Source organism: Vulpes vulpes, chromosome 14 (assembly GCF_048418805.1).
Source record: "Vulpes vulpes isolate BD-2025 chromosome 14, VulVul3, whole genome shotgun sequence".
NCBI classification, from domain to species: domain Eukaryota; kingdom Metazoa; phylum Chordata; class Mammalia; order Carnivora; family Canidae; genus Vulpes; species Vulpes vulpes.
The window spans coordinates 122,725,946-122,748,805 of NC_132793.1; the positions used below are offsets into that span (position 1 = coordinate 122,725,946).

At 39.0% G+C, this 22,860-nt stretch overlaps 1 protein-coding gene across 10 annotated transcripts in view; it reads right to left on the bottom strand.

Annotated features, from left to right (window-relative positions):
- PGCKA1 (PDCD10 and GCKIII kinases associated 1) overlaps positions 1-22,860 on the bottom strand; it is an 87,040-nt gene that overhangs the window by 33,100 nt on the left and 31,080 nt on the right. Inside the window, exon 1 of one of the 10 annotated variants that reach the window (XM_072737899.1) lies at positions 857-902. The exons of the other annotated variants lie outside the window; for them this stretch is intronic. The gene's annotated coding sequence lies outside the window, so the exon portion shown is untranslated. Of the gene's footprint in view, positions 1-856; positions 903-22,860 lie in introns of those variants that run through there. 10 annotated transcript variants of the gene reach the window in all.

Genomic DNA, 22,860 nt, shown 5'->3' on the forward strand with positions numbered 1-22,860 from the left:
TTAAGCCAGAGAGAGCTGGAAATGGATCCTATAATCTTCATTAGCAAAAGAAAAGAAAAAGAAAAAGAAAAAAAGGTACATGTACAGCAACAAAATGCATGACATTTCAGGAGACGCTTATCCACAACCTGCTTTTGCATAAAGAATTCCTGACAGTATTTTCTTTTGCTGGTAGATTAATGCAGAAAATTTAATACCAGGGGGAGTGGGCATGCTTGCTAGCTTCTCTTTTTTAACAGCAGTATAGAAGCTGTGTAACTATTTCAGTTACGTCCGAAATGGTGGCAGTGTTCTGGGGGAAGGCATCAATTTTGCTCTGCAGTTCTGGCAGGTGCAAAGTTTGCAGACCAGTCATGCCCCCCAGGCACTGGTATGCTGGCCAGTATTTAACAACTGGTTCTATAGAAAAACATGTTTATCATAAAAAATGTGTGGAACACCCTTGGTAAATAATAGTAAAACAATACCTTCTATTATAAATTCCCTGTAGGCAATTGGTTTTCACAGAATGCTTTAGCTGAGTTTTGCCAGACTCTTCTATCAGTGGCTAACCTATGGTTACAACTGACACCTACAGTTCTAACATGAATGAATTTAAGCTGACAAAGTTAGACAAAAGTGAAACAATGATCCCATGTGTTGGAGCATCACTCGTTTGTGAATGACACAAGCAAATTCTTTTCTGAGTCGGATAGCAGTGTTTGAATACCGGAAGAGAAATTTCTTCAGGGTTCTTTTGTGTTGTTCCCATGTACCAGCTACAGACTCAGCAGAGTCCACGTTTCACTTAACATTTTCTTTATCATATTCCTAATTGTGGTCAAGCAACAAAACATTCCATTGAGCTCTGACTTACAGTTTTTGCTAATTTGCACGGTGTAGATGCTCCCGTGGCTGATTTCGGGACACAACGTTAAGTCAGTGAACGGGAAGCTGGAAGGAGATACACAGCTGTACACCATTTTACAGTATTTCTACCACACAGACACAATAGATGGCCCAGTAAATATCCTCAACAGCACAGAAAACAATAATTTGGAAGTGATGAGTTTTGAGTACTAGTTAATTTTGTTGTCAATACAAGTTAATTATACTCTAATACAATTTTTAAAATTAATTAATTGGAGAGCAGAGAGAGTGGGAGAGAACACGAGTGGGGATGGGGCAGGGGGAGAGGGAGAGGGAGAAGCAGACTTCCTGCTGATCAGGGAGCCTGATGCAGGGGGGTGGGGGGGTTCAATCCCAGGACCCTGGGATCATGACCTGAGCCGAAGGCAGAGGCCCAACCGACTGAGCCACCCAGGTGCCCCTACTTTAATACACTTTATTTTATTTTTTTTATTAATACACTTTAATATTTAAAATCCTCTCACAACATTTCTGAGATTCTAAAATGAATGGCTAGCTCTGGCTAGCTCTGGCATAAGGCTTCAGGGTTCTGAGCCTGAAGGGCAAATGCTTTCTCAGACCATTTCCCCCCAGCCACACACCACTAACCTCCAATTAACAGTCACCCTAAGACCTGACTTCCCTTGCTGTGAGTTAATCAGTCTCAAGAGGTGGATGGCTGGCCCCAAGTTCCCAGGAGAATATTAACACTTAGTGAGGGAGAAAATGGCTCCAGGAAGGTGATGTGTCTTTGAGACCAGACTCAGTTTCCCCACCTGTGGGATGGGGACAGTGTTGTGCCTAGGTTTATTGTAGAGATTAGACCAATTGCACGCAAAGCTCCTGGATAATGCCTCAATGCCAGCAGATGGGGAATGACATGCTGATCATTAAACTGAGGGGACAATCACCGTAAAACAGTCCTTTTCTGGACACACCTGGGTCTGTCAGGCCAGCTGCTTCCTTTCCCAAGGAGGAGCAATTTTCAAACGTGATTCAGCGAAAAGGGAGTTGGAGACCAAGCTAGTCATGGTCAGATTTCTTGAGTCCGTGGAAGATTGTTACCTGGCTCCCTAGGATCATGACTTCCATTTTTTTTCCAGAAATACCAAAAAAAGGGAAGGCAAATTTGTAACCAGAGAGTTTCAGCAAGGACCCCAAAGGGTAACTTCTGACAGTGAGTATTTTATGTCAGAATCATGGGCTAGGAGTTAGGAAGCCTCTTTTGCCTCCTGTGAAATCAATAGAGACAGCACTGGTTTGGGAGCATCCTGTTTAACCACAAGATCTTTTGAAGAGTTTTTGATATTCTGAAAAATGTGGTGCCCTACAACACTCCAGGTGCCCTGGAACATTTATCATTACTTTTGAGATTCCAGGCCTCTTTAGGTTCTTTCTTTGCCTCTTTTCGGTTTTTTCCCCCTTAAAGCAGACATTTAAAAGGCAAAGTGAAAAAACACAAATATCAAATGGCTCACATTATTTTTTAAATATACGGATTTGGGGTAATAATACCTATCTTACAGGTTGGTTGTATTCAGTGAACTAAAGGATTTAGTGCATGGAATGTATGTGTAGTGCACTTGGGTGGTAGAGGGGGGTGGGATACACCTAATAGTCACACGGAGCACACTGAATTCTTTCCCCTTTTCAAAATCAATTTAAGGTTAACTGGGGCGGAGAGGGGGGCAGTGTTGGGGGGCAGGGCACAGACGAAACCCCTTCTTCCTGTCTTCTACATGGTTGAGTAAGCAGGTTGAATTGGTTCCATTTTTCCCCCTCTCTAGAAGATGGTATTTTCTTCCAAGAACAAAAAGAACAGCCCCACTTGTGATAGTTATTAACCAGATCAAATTTCAAGGAAGTCAGATTCTAAAATCTCACTTGTCCTGTTATTTATGTACATTTATGAACCCTATTCTTTATTCTGGATTTCAGGGACATGTAGGATTCATTGACGAGCCACAGGCAATTTCGGCAAATACTAAGTGCTTCGAGCACAGAAGGTATAATAGAGTGACCAGGAGTCAGTGTCGCCTTCAGATATAAGATTTACAGTATCAATAATATATGATCATATTGTTGGGGAGGACATACACAGGAAGGAATATATAGGAATCTCAAAGCTAGAAATACTAAAAAAGAAACTAAATAGGTGACTCCAAAGTACCTAGGATCTGTAACAAGTATATTTATGTTGCACGTTATTGAAGACAATGTGATTATATGTTTCTGGGGGAAATCACAGAATTTAGCCTGGAAAACACTTTAAGGTATAAGGACTTCAGGTAACATATTGGTAAGTCTAGCAGTACCCAAACTCAGATTCTCTGTGAGCTGCTAAATTACCCCATTTCGTAAAAACTCAATCTAGGTCCCTGGGTAGAAAATATTCTAAATGGAAAAAAAAGTTTTTCCAAATATGATAAACCAAATATGTCAGATTTAAAATCTTAAACAGTGAGCACTGAACCAGATTACCCACACTGAATGTTTGAAATTAATAAAATGAGTGTAAGTGTGTGTGTGTGTGTGTGTGTGTGTGTGTGTGTATTTACATGTGCAAACTTTAAGCTGGAGCAAAGCAGGAAGTTTTTCTCTCCTGGTGGAGTTGTTCACATAATATACACTAGGGCTCAAACTGTTCATGAGATCGGTTCCTTTAACTATGGTATATTTTTGAATTTGAGTACCTACTGCTGTCTGGTTTTATGTGAATTTGGAAGGAATGCAGAGTACATTTATGGGATCAGTGTTTCTAATTCAAACTCTTCCTTCCCCAAACGGGCAGCTCTCCTTCCTAGGAGAATGCTTTAGTAAATCAATATGGGCTTCTTTCTCTCTCTGAGCAATTGCAAAAAGCTGTGTTTCTTTATTTTTTTTTCTTCTGAAGCATTTTCTTACCTCACCAGGCATTTGACCTCATCAGACCTATATTGGGGCTGTTCTGCTGATTCTTTTCCTTCCTTTGTGCCAGAGGTGCCCCAAAAGCTTACATCCCAAGGCTACAATCCTAGCAGGTCCTAGGGACTTTACACAGTTGTGCAATGGTTAAAACCCAAGCAGAAAATCCAGCCCTGAGCCCTCTTGGCTGGGGTGTGGCTTCAGGTTGGCGGTGGGGCTGATGGCTATTGCTTAACCAAACCAAACACTCAGCCCTAACTGTTGCCAGGTGCGGTGATTACATATTAAATAGAAGGCCCTCTACGCCTTCCCTTGCTGGGGACACGAGTGAAAACATGAAATCCCTTTAGTCAAAGCTCTTGGAGTCAAATACTATAGTGCTTTTCAACTATTAGCATTCAGGCAGTACCTGGAATAAAAACAAACCAGAGTACTAACTTCCATCTCCTCGGAGTTGATGATCGACATGATTAAATCTGGTGGAAGAGGACAAACTCAAAAAAATTCTGAAGTGAAGCCAAATATTACCATTTATATTTACATAGGATGATTCATATGCTATGCTTATCGCCTGATGAAGCTTAATATGTCTTGGAACCAAAGCTGCGAAATGACATAAAAAGAAAACCATACAAAATGTGTATAACATTTCCATTATTCATTGCAATCTTAAATTGCACCGAATCCTTTCAAGTGAGCCAGGCAGCGTTTTAATGTCATTTTAGTCCGCTGAGGCACTTTAGAATTTCCAAGCAAATACAGAATTCTCAGGCCCAAATATTTTATATCACCATAGATTTTAATAATTAAAAAGTATTTATCCTATACCTGCATGTACCTATATGAATCTCACACCATCATAGCCATTGTAGGAAAATAAAAAAATATATGTATTGTACGACCTACTCCTCAGAATTTTATACTGTGATTGAGAAGCCAAATCCAACACATGAAGCAATGTGACGGTAACTACCTCAAATACGGTCCCGGACACCAATGTGTTAATAGGTGTTAGTCCTCAACTCAGCTCTGCCTGCATCCACTCTCTGGCTAAGAATTTGCAGGTCTCCTTTGCTCTGAGGTCTATAGTTTACTTGATTATAAACAGTATGAAATAAATGTTTAGTTTATTAAACCCTAGGGGTAGTAAAAATTTTATACTCCAAGGGTGATCAACTAGTATCTAATTAGAAAGGCCAAACCAAATGCCACGCCAGCTATCTGCTGATTAAGATACGAATTAGTGAATAAGCGGGTTTTCCTTCGTGGTTTATTTCATCAGGAAAGTAAATGTTAGAAATAGACACTACCTGTGGGGTTTGAGGTTGCAGGTGTATGAACAGGGAGTGTGAATCTAGGGAAGCTTGCAGTCGACACCCAACGCTGGGCACGTTGCCTGAAGCCGGATTCATGGTCCTATGACTCGCCATTGGGTTACCTGATTTCTGGTGCCTGGTGCTGACTCCAACAGTAACGGGATACTATGTCTGGGATATTGTCAGGTCTGACTCAAGAATTTTTCTCTCCAGGGTGGTGATAGGAGAACCTAAAAAGTCAGAGGACTGGCCTTTCAAGTTTACAAAATGGATTGATGTATTGTTTTGTGTCTGCTTGCTAGTATTGCTAGTAAATGGGTTTAAAAATACACACGTGTGGGGAATCTGGTCTGAGACTTGCTTTCATTAAATCTTGGCAGGGAGGCCGTTGGAGAGTGGCTGATTCTCACCCACCTTAAGCCTTCCTGTGGCTGCTGTTAACTATATTTGATCTAACTTAGTTTGATTTTTAGATGCTGGGAAGACCTATTTTTTTTTAAAGATTTTATTTATTTATTCATGGGAGATACACAGAGAGAGAAAGCAGAGACACAGGCAGAGGGAGAAGCAGGCTCCGTGCAGGGAGCCAGATCTGGGACTCGATCCTGGGTCTCCAGGATCACGCCCTGGGCTAAAGGCGGCACTAAACTGCTGAGCCACCTGGGCTGCCCGGGGAAGACCTATTTTAAAGTTCAGTGCAACTCTGGTCTCTACTAACTGGTTACGTGGCTGACCAGACATCCGCTAGGTTCGATCTTACTCCCATTAAATGAGAATAAGAACACTTACCTCCCAGGGTTACTATCAAAATTAAAAACAACTGTGTACATACCCCAGTTAGCTACTCACTGTTAGTTCCTCCCTCTCTATCACTGTCCCATTGCTATTCTTTTCCTGTCCTAGAGGAAGCATACGAATGTTTGCAGAATTGAAATGAATAACCTCTTCTACTGTCTAATTTTAGTGTCTTTGGACTGAAAGAATTTTGGAATTGTTAATTGGGCACCTACAACTCCTCCGTCTTAAGTCTGGATGCCCTGAATCATCAGAGAGGCTGGCGTCCTCTGGCCTCTACCATCTCAACTGTTTTCTAGTTCCAAGCATCCCTCTTTACCCCTCTGGAATCAAATTCTGCTCCTTCACATTTCTTGGACTCTCCAAGACTGACTACTGCTTTGGCCTCTCTCAACATCACCTCAGCTGCCTTGGATACACTTAGGAAGAGGGTACCTAGTTAATCTTCATTTCATAAAAGAACCGTGTCTTTACTAAGCAGAAGGTGAGAAAATGCAGCAGGATGGTTAGTAAGATGGGGGCCAGCCTTCCTACTGGCCTCCCCATGGTCCTTGCCAACTGGTTCGCATCCCTCCCTCTTCCCCCACTGAACCAGGGCTGGCCAGTGTGGTCAAAGGAATATGGCAGGAATGGTGGTGGGTAAGTCAAGGCTAGGTTAGGAAGGGCATGATGGCTTCTGGAATCCTCTCTAGTGCTGCTCACTCTGAAGGGAGAGCCGGCTACTTTGCTGTGAGGACAGGAGCAGCAGAGGTGCCCCCTCGGGAGGTGGATGCTCCAGTCCCAGCCAAACCTCAGTGACTAAAGCCATGGTTGACAAGTGGCTGCAACCTTATGGGATATCCTGAACCAGAAAGGCCTACCCGGGGCCACGCTCCAATTCCTGACCTACAGAGACCATCAGAGATGATGTTTGCGGTTGTTTCAAAGCATTACTTTGGGGAACCTTTACTATGCAGCAATCAATAAACCATTAAGAATGTACTTCCTATTCTCAAATGGCCTCATGATGGTGATAATCCAATGCAGGTGAGGTATTTTAAAGAAGAAACCTACCTTGTACTTGACTAGTTACCCTTTTTGCCACTTACTCTTTTTGAAATATAAATGCTAATTTATTTTTTAAAAATTTATTTTATTTTATTTTTTGTAAATGCTATTTTAGCTGTGAGAGAAGTTCTATGGGCTAAATATTTGTGTCCCAAGGTCACAGGTTGAAGTCCTAATAATCCCTGCTGCTGCTGAGGTATCTGGAGGTGGGGGGCCTTTAGAGTTTTAGATAAAGTCCTGAGAGTGAAGCCATAGGACAGGATTAGTGCCCTTATTAAAGGAAGAGACCAAGATCGTTCTCTTGCTCTCTCTTGCACATGAACCAAAGAAAGGCCATGAGAGTGCCGATCCCAGAAGAGGACCCTCACTAGAAACATGGCCAAGTTGAGATCCTGATCTTGAACTTCCAGCTTCTAGAATGATGAAAAAGAAATATCTGTTAAGCCATCCAGTCTATGGTAATTTGTTATAGAAGCCCCAGCTAAGGCAGGGATGCTATGTCTATGTGCATATAACACACAAGTATGTAATTTCTTTTTGCTTGTGCAGGAGAACGGAGCATATAATTCTCCTTTTGGTCTTTGCATGGAATGTCTGTGCCCCTCCCACACCCTGGCCACATGAAATGTCTGTGCCCCTCCCACACCCCAGCTACAAATTCATATACTGAAACCTAAACCCCAATGTGATAGTATTTGGAGGTGGGACCTCTGGGAGGTGATCAGGTTATAAAGAGAGAGCCCTTACGAGTAGGATTAGTGCTTTTATAAAATAGGTCCTAGAACGCTCTCTCACCCCTTCAGCCACATGAGGACACAGGGAAAAGATGGCCATCTGTGAGCCAGGAAATAGACCCGCACCAGACACCAATCTCCTGGTGTCTTGATCTTAGACTTCTCAGCCTCTTGAACTTTGAAAAATGAATGTGTGCTCTTTATGAGCCACCCAGTCTGTGGTATTCTCTTACAGCAGCCCAAAAAGACTAAGACAGTCTGATGTGAAGACTGGTAAATTCCAATAACTCTGCAAAGAATGGGCTGTTCTTTGTGCCTGTTAGGCACATAAGGGTAAAGGTGTGTCAGTGAAGTCAATGACAGTGATTGTTTTATTACACAAATAATATATTGTCATTGCAAACAAATTAGAAAATACGGATGAAGCAAAAGTGTAATAAATACCATTCAAAGATAGTAACCACTAACTGTGGTTATCTCTAGCCTTCTTATCTACTTAAAATTACATCACGAATATTTTTTCATATCAGAACATATATACAAGCACTTTATAATTTTTAATAGCTAGATTATGATTCTTAGAATTGGAAGCATTTTTTTACATTAGCCTATTAAAAGTCTACGCCAATTTATCATTTTGTAGACAAGTAAGTACCCATTCCCCACAAAGAACACCAGATATCACAGTTCCTTAAAATATGTTATGAATTTCTAGAAAGCCAAAATGTAATGATCTGTTATATATGTCAACCAATATTTGCTTTGAATGTGGAGAAAGGATTTTAAATATATGACACTTTGTGAATTGTTCATTCCACTACAGTGTGTCATGAGAGTATTCATGTGTGAGTGGCCAGTAAGACTTAGGATTGAGCCATTTGAGCTCCTGGTATGATTTAGGCCAGTGGGTGTCTAGATGGGGTACTCGTACCTCTGGAAGTTACTAAGATGAAACACTAGGGGTTGGGGGAAAAACATTACAACTCCTATTGATACCTGTTTATCTCATCTTTTAAAAATGTCTACTTAGTGTATAACATTACAAAATATTAGTATAGTTTATGGGTATTATACAAACACACATGTGCCAATTTTTTTTTTTTACTGATAAGCTGCATGATCCAAACACTTTGGAAACCGTTGATTTGGATCACTGCTTCCCAAACTTGAATGTGTTCAAGAATCTCTCGGGCATTTTGTTAATGTGAAAATTCTGATTCCACAGGTTTAGAGTTGGCTCCAAATTCTCTTTTCAACAAGCTCTCAAGTGATACTAATGCTACTAGTCCACAGACCCACTCAGAGGAGCAAGGATTTAGATCACTCTTCCTCTGGCTTCCACAGTACATGTACTCACTTAATCAGAGATCTTGTCACAAGGGCTTTCTTTGAATGAACAAGTAAAGAAGGAATACAAATGACAGGACTGGATTCCAGCCACTGGTTTATGTGTTCTCATTCCTCAACATCTGCTATGGACTGAATGTTTGTGCCCCTTCTACATTCATGTGTTGGAGCCCTAAACCCTCAGTTTGGCTTTATTTGGAGAAGGGACATCTAAGGAAGTAATAAAGGTTAAATGAGGTCATAAGGGTAGAGTGCTGGTCTGACAGGATTAGTGCCCTTATACAAAGAGACATCAGAGATGTCTTGCTCTCTCCATCTCTCTCTCTGTATACAAGGATTAGGGCCACATGAGGACAGAACAATAAGATAGCCATCTACAAGCCGGGAAGAAGGCTTTCTCCAGAAACTGAACCTCACTAAGACCCATTTCCTTGGACTTAGTAGGTTCCAAAACTGTGGGAACACAAATTTCTATTTTGTAAGCCACCCAGTCTCTGATATTTTGTTACGCAGCCCAAGCTGACTAATACAACTTCTGGGAACTCTTTCAGCAACTGAGAGCAGATAGGTAGAGCAAGCTTTGGAATTAGACATTTCAAATCAGGTGCTGGCTTTTGGTGAGCATAAGGAGCTTACTTAACCTCTCAGAGTCTTTGTGATCTTAGTTGTAAAACATAATGAGATTCATTTCAAAGAATTGTATGAGAAATCAGTGATTTTCTGGGGAGAGAGGTTACTGCCCCATAGGGGACACTTAGGAATATGGGAAGGATATCTGGAAATGTGTGAGGGGATTAGTGTTTTAGTGTCTCAATGCCAGGACACTAACGACATTTATGTGTTGTTATGTGTAACAAAATTATAATGCTTGGGCTTGTCCAACACAACAGAGAATTCCCTTGTTCAAAATGTCGGTTGTATACCACTGAGGAAACAAAAAATTATAAAGTGATTGGCAGATGTCCATATTTACTTTCTTGACACTATCTGTAGTCTGTAGTTAAAGGAATAGTTTCTGTCATCTGTAAAAATTCCCAAGCTGTTTTATAAATAAAATACAGTCTTACACTTAAATCATTCATGTCATGACAAATCTCTCTCGGTAGAGTGGTTAGGGGAAAGACAGAGGCTTATAAGCTCTACAGAATCTGCTACAGTGCCACGGACCAAGCAGATATGCATGAAAGTATTTGTTGATAAAGCCTAGGATGACTATTAAGCTAATATATTAAGAAGTGAGAGAGAAGAAAAATTTATGATCACAGGTAAAGTAGGGTTTTTTTTTTCCTGATAAACAATTAAAAAACTTTTTAATTTGGAATCCTGTAATTCATCACTAATTAGAATGGATAATTATATGTTCTTGGATCTCTGGTTACTATGTTGGTAAGTTCCTTCCTTCTTTCCTTCTTTTCTTTCTTTTCTTTTCTCTTTTCTTTACTTTCTTTTCTTTTAAAGATTTATTTATGTAATTGAGAGAAAGAGAAAGAGATGGAGAGAGAAAGAATCCTGAGCAGACTCCCCACTGAGTGTGGAGCCTCACACATGACGTGGAGCTCAATCTCATGAACCCAGGATCATGTGCTGAGCTGAAATCAAGAGTCAGATACTCAAGTCACTGAGTGACCCATGCGCCCCTACCATATTTAAATATGTATGGGTAGAGCATCAGGCACAGACAGCAGATCAAACATACTCATCCGTTTTGGCTTACTCTTGAATCTTATCAAAACTAAAATAATTCTATATATATGTATATATACATATAAATACACACATATATATATTTTTAGAGACTTAATTTATTCACGAGAGACACAGAAAGAGAGGCAGAGATGCAGGCAGAGGGAGAAGCAGGCTCCCTGAGGGAGCCCGATTTGCACCTTGAACCCAGGACCCCAGGATCACCACCTGAGCCAAAGGCAGACACTCAACCGCTGAGCCACCCAGGTGTCCCCATATATATATTTTTAATAATACAACCAGGAAAGGTGGTAATAACAGCATTATGAAAGCTAGCAAACAGGTGGATAGTAACCACTCACTAAGTGGACCTGAGAAAGCTGGACCAGAAACTGGAGGTGGGCCAGATGTGCACCACCAATTTATGCAGGGTCATCAGAAAGCTCAGCGATTGGTGACGACAGTTGCCTCAGGGAGTGGGGTAAGTTGAGGTCAGAATGGTAGTGGTGGTTGAACTATGTTTAAGAAGCAGTTGACATTCCCTTCCTTCCCCAACTGTCACCTGATGACAACCCCTACTTCATCTCAGCAGAAGCCTGGAAGTTTATCCTGTACTGGGGGCAAAAGCAGAAGGCCTCTGAATTGGGGGATGTACCAGGCAATTTTCAAGGTGGGATACTACATAAAGACAGGATTCCTCTAGTCTACTTTTCACCTTCATCTCCCAAACAAACACTGGCAGACAGATTCTTACCGTCCAGGCAAGAGCTTGGAGTTTTCTTAGAGGATATGATTAATCCATGAGGGAATCTCTAAAGATACTGACACTACAAGTTCCCCAACAACTGGCTCAGTGAGATTATTACAAGTCACCATCAATGAATGCTCCCTCCCTAGCTCTGTCCCCTTCATGTTCAGAACTTCAGTTTTAGGTTTCCTGCTCTTACATATGAGCAGAGCACCAAAGATTATCAAATACTTGAGGAAAACCAGAAACATTCTATAGGGATCGGGGACTATGAAGGAAAAAGAAAATATCATTATCAATTATTATTAAAAACCTTATGGAGGGGCACTTGGATGGCTCAGTCAGTTGAGTGTCTGACTCTTGATTTCAGCTCAGATGTTGATCTCAGGGTCCTGGGACTAAGTCCTGTGTCAATCTCCATGCTCAGCAGGGAGTCTGCTTGAGAATTTTCTCTCCCTTCTCTAGCTCTACTCCCAAAAGAAATAAATCTTGGGGGGGAAAAAACCCTAATGGATATAAGAGAATATACTGCATCATGAAGCAAGAAAATGATGCTGTAAAAAAGGACACACAGAAAACAAAACAAAAAAACCTCTTAGAAATTAAAAGCATAAGCACATAAATAAACAACTCAGCTGAATTAGCATGACATCTGTTATAAACTGATAGAATCATGGAACATGAATATTTAGACAATTAGTAAATATTTTAGTATTGGATGAATGGTTAAGTACATAAAAACACTCAAGAGTAACAGACATACAAAAATAAATAAGTGAAAGGAAAATTATTAACTCTATGGGTAAGTTGTGCAAGAAAAAAATACAGTTTAGCATAGACCCCATTTCTGAATAGCATATATACAGTTGAGCCTTGAACAATACCGTGATTAGGGGCATTGGTCCCTCTGTGTGGTTGAAAATCCATGTATAACTTTTGACTCTCTCAAAACCTAACTACTAATAGCCTACTGTTGACTTGAAGCCTTACTGATAACTTAAACAGTTGATTAACACATTATATATGTTACATGTGTACTATATTCTTACAATAAAGTAGGCTAGAAAAATGTATATTAAGGAAACTGATGGGAAGAGAAAATACATTTACAGTAGTGTTCTGTATTCATCAAAGAAACCTGCATACAAGTAGACATGCATAGTTCAAACTCCTGTTGTTCAAATGTCAACTACCTAGTCAATATAAACCTTGGATATTTTTTCTTTTCTTTTCTTTCTCTCTCTCTCTCTTTCCCTCCCTCCCTTCCTTCCTGTTTTTAAAGTAGGCTCCATGCCCAGCATGGATCCCAGAGCCCAGTGCAGGGCTTGCACTGATGACCCTGAGATCAAGATCTTAGTTGAAGTCAAGAGTCGGATGCTCAACTGACTGAGCCACCCAGGTGCCACAAAACAATGAATATTTTTCTAATCAAAACCAAGATATAATTATATTGTGAGGATAGAAATTGATTGTGTGTGGTGTGGATAAGAAGAATAAAGAACTAAGTCTTCATCTTCCATAGGGGAAAGTCAATGTACAATGCCCCAAACTAAAGAAATCAGGAGGTGGTAATTTTTGCTTGCCATTAAAGTATGTGGAGATAACACCAGGCAAAGAGTTGAAAGTGGTTTCTTTGGGTAAGAGGAACTGAAGAACAGGGGAACTGGTACCTGTTCTTTTTCTTGAGAAACTTTGCAAAAGTAGCAGGTCCTGGGATGCCTGGGTGGCTCAGCGACTGAGCGTCTGCTTTTGGCTCAGGGCATGATCCCGGAGTCCTGGGATCAAGTCCCACATCAGGCTCCCTTCATTGAGACTGCTTCTCCCTCTGCCTATGTCTCTGCCTCTCTCTGCGTGTCTCTCATGAATAAATAAATAAAATCTTTAAAAACATCTAGCAGGTCCTTTAACTGTACCCTACTATATAGCTTTGGCAAAAAAATTAGAAAATAATTCAAAGTGCAATAATAAATAGAGAGCTAACATGTGACTGCTTTCTCAAAATAATATCTATGTTATTTTGGTAAATAATACTTTGGGTGTTCATTTTTCTTTTTTATATGTTGAAAGGCTTGCACTGAATAATTTGTAAGATCTCTTGACCTCTGCATGTGCATTTAAAAAAAATTCTCTGAACATGTTCCTATACTTGTGAACACAAACACACAGAGATCTGATGACCAAGAGTGGAATTCCTCTGATTATTTTGATCATTAAAAATTATTATGCATTATATATGTATCTACAAAGGCATGATCTGATTGTACCAAATGGAGAATAAAGGGCACAACCATCTACACATTTGTAGAGAAACACCTGAAGCTGCATTTCTGTCTTCTGCCCATGTGAGAGGAGACACAGGTAGAGACTAAAGTTCCCTGCTCTTTAGACTCTGGCCTGTGACGCATGGCAGTGCTGACCTAGAAGTTAATATTTATCCATCTTAGTGGGTTAAACTCAGCTTGAGAACTTGGTGGGGGGAAAAGGGAGGAAAGGCTTACAAATTTGGGTAAAGATTTGTGCTAACATCAAGGTTAATTTGGTAGCATAGCCAAGTCACTCACATCCTCTCTAGCACATGCCAAGGAAGACCATGGCTAGGACTATAAACAATACCAAGATTAGCACCAGGAGGATGGACAGAGAGCTCTGAATTAAAGAGAAATATGAAGACTGCCCAATTCAAACCTTCTATTACTTCCTAGATTTGGAAGATTAATTGCTTAGGCTCTTTATGCCTTGGGTTCTTCATCCATAAACTGTGAATACCATTCCATTTGGTTGTTAGGATAATTATGTGTTAACACCTGTAGAGCACTATTTATTTTTTTAATATTTTATTTATTTATTCATGAGAGACAGAGAGACAGAGACATTGGCAGAGACATAGGGAGAAGCACGTTCCTCACAGGGAGCCCGATGTGGGACTCAATCCCGGAACCCTGGGATCACACCCTGAGTCAAAGGCAGACGCTCAACCACTGAGCCACCCAGGCATCCCACTGTAGAGCATTTAAACAGTGCCTCGATATACCTTCTCTCAAAATAGATGCAAAGAACATAATGGATTCACAAAGGCCTTGGATTCATGGCATCATTTCTTTCTTTAAGGTATGTAACCTGGTCTCTAGAATAAAAGAAGACCCAAGGAGAGAATGTCCCATGACAAATTTGGTAAAGTCAATGTCAGAAAGTCAAAACATTGTTCATTGCCTATAAAAATTGTGTTTGGTAAAATTTCAGTTTACTCATTTGCACTAACATTTTGGATCTGACACTAAAGCTATCCTTTGGTTGCCAGATGTATTCGGCGCTCTGGATTCATGGACAAATTCTGTGCTACTGCCCGGTCAAGGAGTCCAATGATTGCTTTAGGGACACCCTTTCATTCTTTTTTGTTATACCCGATCTTCAGTGATATTTCACACACAAAAAAGATCCCCAATAAATGTTTGTTGAATCAAACATGGAAAAATACATTGGTGTGCTCCTCATAATTAAAAATTACATAACCATACCTTAGTTACTCACAATTCTTTCATCCAAGGATGTAGCCTTATTTTTCTCATTCATTTTGTTTACATTAGAACTTGTATAGGTTAAACTACTATTTAAATGGAACATTACTGTATCATATCACCGTATGTATAATATACATTAAGAAAATTAATAAAGAAGATTTTCATCCTAATGAAGTGGTACTCTTAAATGGTGAGCTATTTTTGCCTGAAAGCTCCCAAAGATCTATGTCAAAAGTCAGACATAAAAATAATATGAAACAAACATTTCTCCCCTCCTCCCAAATAAGATCATAAGGTGTATGAGAATTTAGTGTGTAAAAAATACAGAATTTCAAATCCCTGGATTTTATTTATTGATTTACTTACTATGGTAAGAACACTTAATATGAGATCTGCCCTCTCAAGCAAATTTATAAGAGAATAGCACAGTATTGTTAATTATAGCAGGTCTCTAAAACTTATACTTTATACCAATTGAACAATAGCTCGAGTTCTCCTTACCCCAGCCCTTTGCACCACCATTCTACTTTATGTTTCTATGAATTTGACTATTTCAGATATCTCATGCCATATTTGTCCTACTGTGACAGACTTATTTCACTTAGCATAATGTTCTACAGGTTCATTCTTAATATGGCAGGATTTCCTTCTAAGGCAGAATAGGATTCAGTTGTACATACATCTATGTTTTCTTTTTCCAGTAATTTATCAATGAACATTTAGGCTATTTCCACATCTTGGTTATCGTGAATAATGCTAGAAAGAACATGGGGGGTACAGATACCTCTTTGAGATCCCGATTTCACTTCTTTTAGATGTATACATATAGTAGTTCTATTTTTAAGTTTTTGAGGAACCCCCGTACTGTTTTCTATAGTGGTTACACCATTTTACATTTCTGCCAAGTGTACAAGATTCCAATTTTTCTACAATCTCATCAACACAAGTTATATTTTGCTTTTTTCAGAACAGCCAATCTAATAAGTGTGAAAGGACATCTTATTGTGGCTTTGATTTGCATTTCCCTGATGATTAGTGATGTTAAACATCTTTCCATATATCTGTTGGCCATTTGTAGGTTTTTTTCTGAAGAAATGTCCATTCAAGTCTTTTGCCATTTTAATTGTTATTTTGTGTGTGTGTGGGGTTTGTGTGTGTAGGTTTTTTTTTTTTTTTGCTATTAAGTTGTAGGAATTCCTTACATATTTTGGATATTAACTCCTAATCAGGTATATGGTTTGCAAATATTGTTTTCTATTCTGCAGGTTGATTTTCCACTCAGTCGATTGTTTCCTTTAGTGGGGAGAATCTTTTTTATTTGATGTAGTCCCATTTGTCTATTTTTGCTTCTGTTGCTTGTGCTTTTGGTGTCATATCCAAGAAATCATTGCTAAGACCAGTGTTTTCTTCTTGGACTTTTACAGTTTCGGGTGTTATGTTTATATCTGTATTTCATTTTGAGTTGACTTTTATGTATGGTGTAAGATGAAGGTCCAATTTCATTCTTTTCCATGTGAATATCTGGTCTTCCCAACACTATTGGCTGAAGAGATTATTCTATCACGACTGTGTATTCTTAGCACTCTTGTCAAAGTTGACCATATGCTACAGACTGGATGTTTGTGTTCCCCCAAAGTTCACATGTTGAAACCTAATCCCCAATGTGACAATGGTATCTGGAGCTGGGGCCTTTGGGAGATCATTACATCATGAATGCAGGGCCCTAATGAGTGGAATTAGTACCTTTACAAAATAGATTCCAGAAACCTCCCTTGCCCCTTACACCATGTGAGGTTATATCCGGAAAAGAATTATGAACCAGGAAGTATGCCTTCACCAGACAATGAATCTGCTGATGCCTTGATCTTGGACTCTCCAGCCTCCAGAAGCACAAGAAAGAAATTTCTGTTGTTTATAAACCACGTAGTCTATGGTATTGTTATAGTAGCCCTAACGGACTAAGACATTCTATATGCATGGTTTATTCATAGGCTATTCTGTTCTATTAGTGTGTGTGTGTGTGTGTGTGTGTGTGTGTGTATAATATATATTTGTTTTTATGCCAGTACCACAGTGGCTTAATTATTGTAGTTCTGTTGATATATTTTGATAGGAAGTGTGATGCCTCCAGTTTTGTTTTCCTTTTTTAAGATTGCTCTGGCTATTCTGGGACTTTTGTGGTTCCATATAAATTTTAGAATTGTTTTTCTTTCTTTCTTTTTTTTTTTTTTTTGTAAAAAATGCTACTGGGATTTTAACAGGGACTGCATTGAATCTGTAGATTACTTTGGGAAGTATGAACATTTCAACAATAGTAATTATTCTGATCCATGAACATGAGATATCTTTCCATTTATTTGTGTCTTCTTTAATTTCTTTCATCAGTATTTTGTAGTTTTCAGCGTACAAGTCTTTCACCTCCTTGGTTAAGTTTATTCATCAGTATTTTATTATTTTTATGCTACTGGAAATGGGATTGTTTTCTTAACTTCCCTTTTAGATAGTTTGTTGTTAGCATATAGAAATACACTTTTATACATTGATTTTTGTATCCTACAACTTTATTGAATTCATTTATCACTTCTAATGGTGTTTTTTGTTTGTTGGGTGGAATCTTTTGGTTTTCCTACATGTAAAATACTGTGAATTTTTATTATTGTTTCATAAATGGTGCTGGGACAATAGGTTATTAGGAAAAAATTAGATCCTGAATGATACTATATGAGAACAAAAAATTATCAGAGGAAAATACAAGTTAAAATTTACTTAAATTAGGAATAAAGAGGATATTTTCAGTTACTAAAGGTCTGGAAAAAACATGAAGTGAAAGATTAATGGATTACATAGGAAGTAAACATTATTCACCTTAAGAGACAACATTAACAAAAATGTAAGACCAAATGAAACAATATTTTGACACAGACAATAAAGGGTTACTATTCTTAACTTTAAAAGGATATTTAATCAGATATTTATTAAAGACACCAAGAAAAAAATAACAAAGAACATGATTAATTAATAAAAGGCTAGAAAAACAGCCAATGATTATGAAAAATTAGTCAATTACATATATAAATAAATGGATAACAACACTTTGTCTAATAAATTGACATTTTAAAAAAGATTTTATTTATTTATTTTTGAGACAGAGAGAGAGAGAGAGTGCAAGTGAGTACAAGCAGTGGGGAAAGGCAGAAGGAGAGGGAGAAGCAGACTCTCCAATGAGTAGGCCTGACATGGATCCCAAGGCCCTGGGATCACAACCTGAGCTGAAGGCAGACACTTAACTGACTGAACCACCAGGTGCCCCTGATGTTTTTCTTTTCTTTTCTTTCTTTTTTCTTTTTTCTTTTCTTTTCTTCCTTTTCTTTTCTTTCTTCTTTTCTTTTCTTTCTTCTTTTCTTTTCTTTCTTTTCTTTCTTTTCTTTTCCTTTCTTTTCTTTTCTTTCTTTTTTTAATAATAGCCACTGTTTGTTTAAGAGCCATTAAAATACTAACAACGTCTTCAAAATTCCAATTATTAGAGTCTAATAAAAATATAATCAGAGAATCAGAGAGGTGAACAAAGGTCTTTGAAAAAGAGTGTTCCCCTTAGTTTTTATTTTTAATACTATAGGACATTTTCAAGAACTCTGGTGCTCAAAAACAGAAGCATCTTTATTTATTTTTTGTTTATTTTATTTAAATTCAGTTTGCCAAAATATAACACTCATGCTCATCACATCAAAAGTATCTTTAAATAAATATTAATATATTTATAAACTGGAAAAAGGAAAAGTAGTACTAGGTTAAAAAAAGCAGGTATGTATATAAATTACAATTTCAATTTCATTTTAACAATTAATAAATGTGAATATAAACACATATGTAAATAATCAAAGAGAGAATGTACTCAAATGAAACAAAAGTCACCTGGTAAGTAGGATGAACTTAAAATTTTTGTGCAAATTGACTCACATTTTTTTTTTAAACCAAGAAATAGCCTTATTGGCAGTCTCTATATAAAGATAGCATGTATCATCTGATGCTGGGTGAGAATATTCTCTTAAAGCAAATTTTTATTTTTTTTAAAGATTGTATTTATTTATTCATAAGAGACACACAGCAAGAGGCAGAGACACAGGCAGAGGGAGAAGCAGGCTCCATGCAGGGAGCCCGATGTGGGACTCAATCCCAGGTCTCCAGGATCAGGCCCTGGGCTGAAGGCAGCACTAAACTGCAGAGCCACCTGGGCTGCCCTTAAAGCACATTTTGGAAAGAATTAATAAGCATGATTTTTAAAATCGCTATCACATGGATTCAAGGAATATCTTAGAATACTGGGAGAGTTGTGTTAAGTTCTCCCTCCACATGTCTTTTTTCAATTTCTTCTTTATTACTTTCTTTTTGCTAGTATTTGAAAGAATTATTTGACATATACAAAATCATGATTTTATTTTTTGCTAGACATTATACCCTTGATCAAAAATTGAAAGAATACTTATTTTATGTTTTCTTTCTCCTTGAATGCATTTATTTCTTCTGATATTAACATGCAGTCCCTAATCTCTTTTTGTTGCATTTGTTTGCCTTACTTTTGCCTTTCTTTTTGTTATTTATTTTCTTTATCACATTCTGGGTGAATAGCAATTGACACTACTCCTTTCTGACTCAACCTAAAAGTCTCTGCCTTTAATAGAGAAGTTTAAACCATTTACATTTATGCTATATGCTGAATCTCTCTTTTGTTATCTTATTCCACCATTTTCTTAATGCCTTCTTGTTTCCTTTATTTTCAGACTTCAGACTGCTTTTCATTTTTGCTTTTTTTTTTCCTCCAGCATGTATAAGATGTGTTTTAAAAATCTTCCTGAGGGTACCTGGGTAGCTCAGTTGGTCAAGCATCTGCCTTTGGTTCAGGTCATTCCATTCCACGGGATGGAACCCTGCATCAGGCTCCCAGCTCAGGGGGTAGTCTGCTTTTGCCTGTCTTTCCCCATGCCCCACTGCCCCCCTCCCCCACCTTGTGTTCTCTCACCTGCTCACACTCTCAGTCTCAAATAAATAAAATTTAAAAAAATCTTCCTGAGAGAAAATATTCTTTTATCCTCCTCTTTAGTTATTTATATACATCAGTGCCCAAATGAAGTTTCACTGCAAGCCTTCATGTGTAGCACTAATTGGTCACTTTTGAGGATAAAGGCAGCAATTGTATTAATTATGAAGGAACAAGTGTCAATTGGAAGCATCTTAGGTCAACAAGGATTATGGTCACTCTATCTCTGGGTAATAGGAATAAAGAGGTACAGGTTTGAGGTGAGTAGAAGATTTCACTTTGGTATGTTCCATATCTAAAGTGACTGATAAATCTTTAAAGGTAGGTGTTCAGTTGGCAGTTGCATACATTGGCCAAAAGCTCAGGAAAGAGCTGTGGGCTTGATATAAACATTTCATAGTTATCAACAACATAGCTAGTAAGTAGGGCCGAGAGGCTAATTAAGAAAATAGAGACAGTAGTATATAGAGTTAAAGGAAAAACTGATTCCTGAGGAGTACCAATTAATGTTAAAACAACAATAATAAACCTAAAAACTAAGCAAAAAAACTAAGAGAATCACAAAGGAGATATACAAATTGCAGTCAGAAGAGCAGGAAAAGAAAAAGAGGATTGACTCCATTCCTTGCCATGTCTTCTCACAAGACTTTCAGGATCTAATGATTTCTGGCCAAGAAACAAAAAGAGGACTGTCCCATTCTGCAATGGATTCAGGAACCTGGTAAGAAAATCTAGTATGACTCCAAGAGGAGACACTGGAGAAGAACCCAACCAGGTTTATAAGAACTGCATAAGTATGCTGTATCAAGGTCACCAGCATGTATCTTTCCATATCAAGCTGAAAACATCACCACTATCTGGGCAGTTGGATAAGCATTATGGAGAAAATGATTTTTTTCTCTTTGTTTCTATACCTCTGTATTTAGTATGTTGGTTCAGTAATAAATATGTGAGATTTTTTTTTGAAAATAATTAAAGTATGTGCAGCAATGGAAGCAGGTAAGGTGTTTTAGGAAGTAAGGATTTGCCAGTGTTGTTAAATGACATTCAAGGGCCAAGTAAGGAAAGAACTGTACAGGCATATCTCAGAGATATTGCAGGTTTGGTTCTAGAACAATAAAGTGAATATTGCAATACAGCAAGTCAAATGAATTTTTAGTTTCCCAGTACCTATAAAAGTAATGTTTACCCTTTAGTGTAGCCTATTAAGTGTGCAATAGCATTATGTCTAAAAAACAATACATACCTTAACTAAAGAATATCACTAAAAAAAGCTCACCATTGGGGCTTAGTCGGTTTAGCATTTGACTCCTGATTTTGGCTCAGGTCATGATTTTTATTTTTTAAAGATTTTATTTATTCATTCATGAGACACACACACACACACACACACACACACACAGAGGCAGAGACATAGGCAGAGGGAGAAGCCAGCTTCCTATGGGGAGCCTGATGCAGGACTCTATCCCAGGACCCCAGGGCCCCAGGATAATGACCTGAGCCACCAGGTGCCCCGGCATGATCTTGCAGTTGTGGGATTGAACCCCACATCAGGTTCCATGCTGGGTTCGGAGCCTGCCTGAGATTCTTTCTCTCCCTCTCCTTCTGTCCCTCCCCCATGCTCACACTTACACATGAGTACACTCTCTCTCTTTCAGAAAAAAATAAAAATAAAAATAAAAAAGCTAACCATTACCCAAGCTTTCAGCAAATCATAATCACTGGTCAATCACAGCTCACCATTAACAAACACAATAATAATCAAAAAGTTTGAAATATTGTGGGAATTGCCAAAATACAACACAGAGACACAAAGTGAGAAAATGCCTTTGGAAAAAAAAAAAGGTGTCTGTAGACTTGCTCGACACAGAGTTGTTAGAAACCTTTGGTTGATAAAAAAAAAAACACAGTATCTGCAAAATGCAAATAAGTAAAGCAAGGTGTGCCTGTAAACGTCTGTTAGCTTTAGCACCAAGGATGTAACTGGTAACCTGGAAAAGGCTGTTTTTTGTGCAGGAGTGAATCTGGAAGCTAGGTGGTTGTCGGGTAACCAGTAGTAGAAGGGGAGGAAGAAGAAACCCTGAGCACAACAACCCTTAGAAGGAAGCAGGCCGTGAATGGAAAGTGAGAGACAGGGAGAAGGAAGTAGGATTGAGGGGAGGACCTCGTAGGTTGGGAAATCTTTCAAGTTATTTGGATGCATTGGTGGGAGACAGTTGGAAGAAAGGAGCTGAAGACCAGAGGAAAGGGCATAATTAATCGAGGTCCATCAGCAGGCAGGCAGGAGGGAAGAGCCAAGTATTAATGGGCCTTAGGTGGGAGACGGGGGAGGAACAAGGTGGATGTTCAGGGGGTCAGTGTCTTCATCTTCTGTGCCTGACAGTTCTGCAGGGCCCGGACAGAAAGAAGGAGGGTCCCCCAGGCTCTCTGGCAGGAAGGTTCCCATGCAGATTTAGATTTAGACAAACATCCACAAGATGAGAAAGTGGAAGGAAGTGAAGCAGAGGTTGCACATCCACTACTTCTGCTTTTTCTGCAGGCGAGTCCTCAGGGGACACGCTGCGTTTTCCCTTGGTGCCCTTCCAGAGGGCAGGTGCACTCTTGCTACCAAGAGCCAGAATGCCGGGCATTGTTTCCTGGCCGAGGTGGATCCACCAGGCGTGGTGTGACTCTGTGGCCACCACCTGTGGCAACTCACCAGCTAACAGCAGCTAAGGCAGGGTTCCTGGGGCCAGCGTGCACCGTTCATTTCCAATCCCCCTCCTTTCTGATTGTGTAAAAAGAAGCATTTCCTGGAAGAGTGAGCCCTGTGGCGGTGTTTCTGGTGTCACTGAGCTTGCTGGTC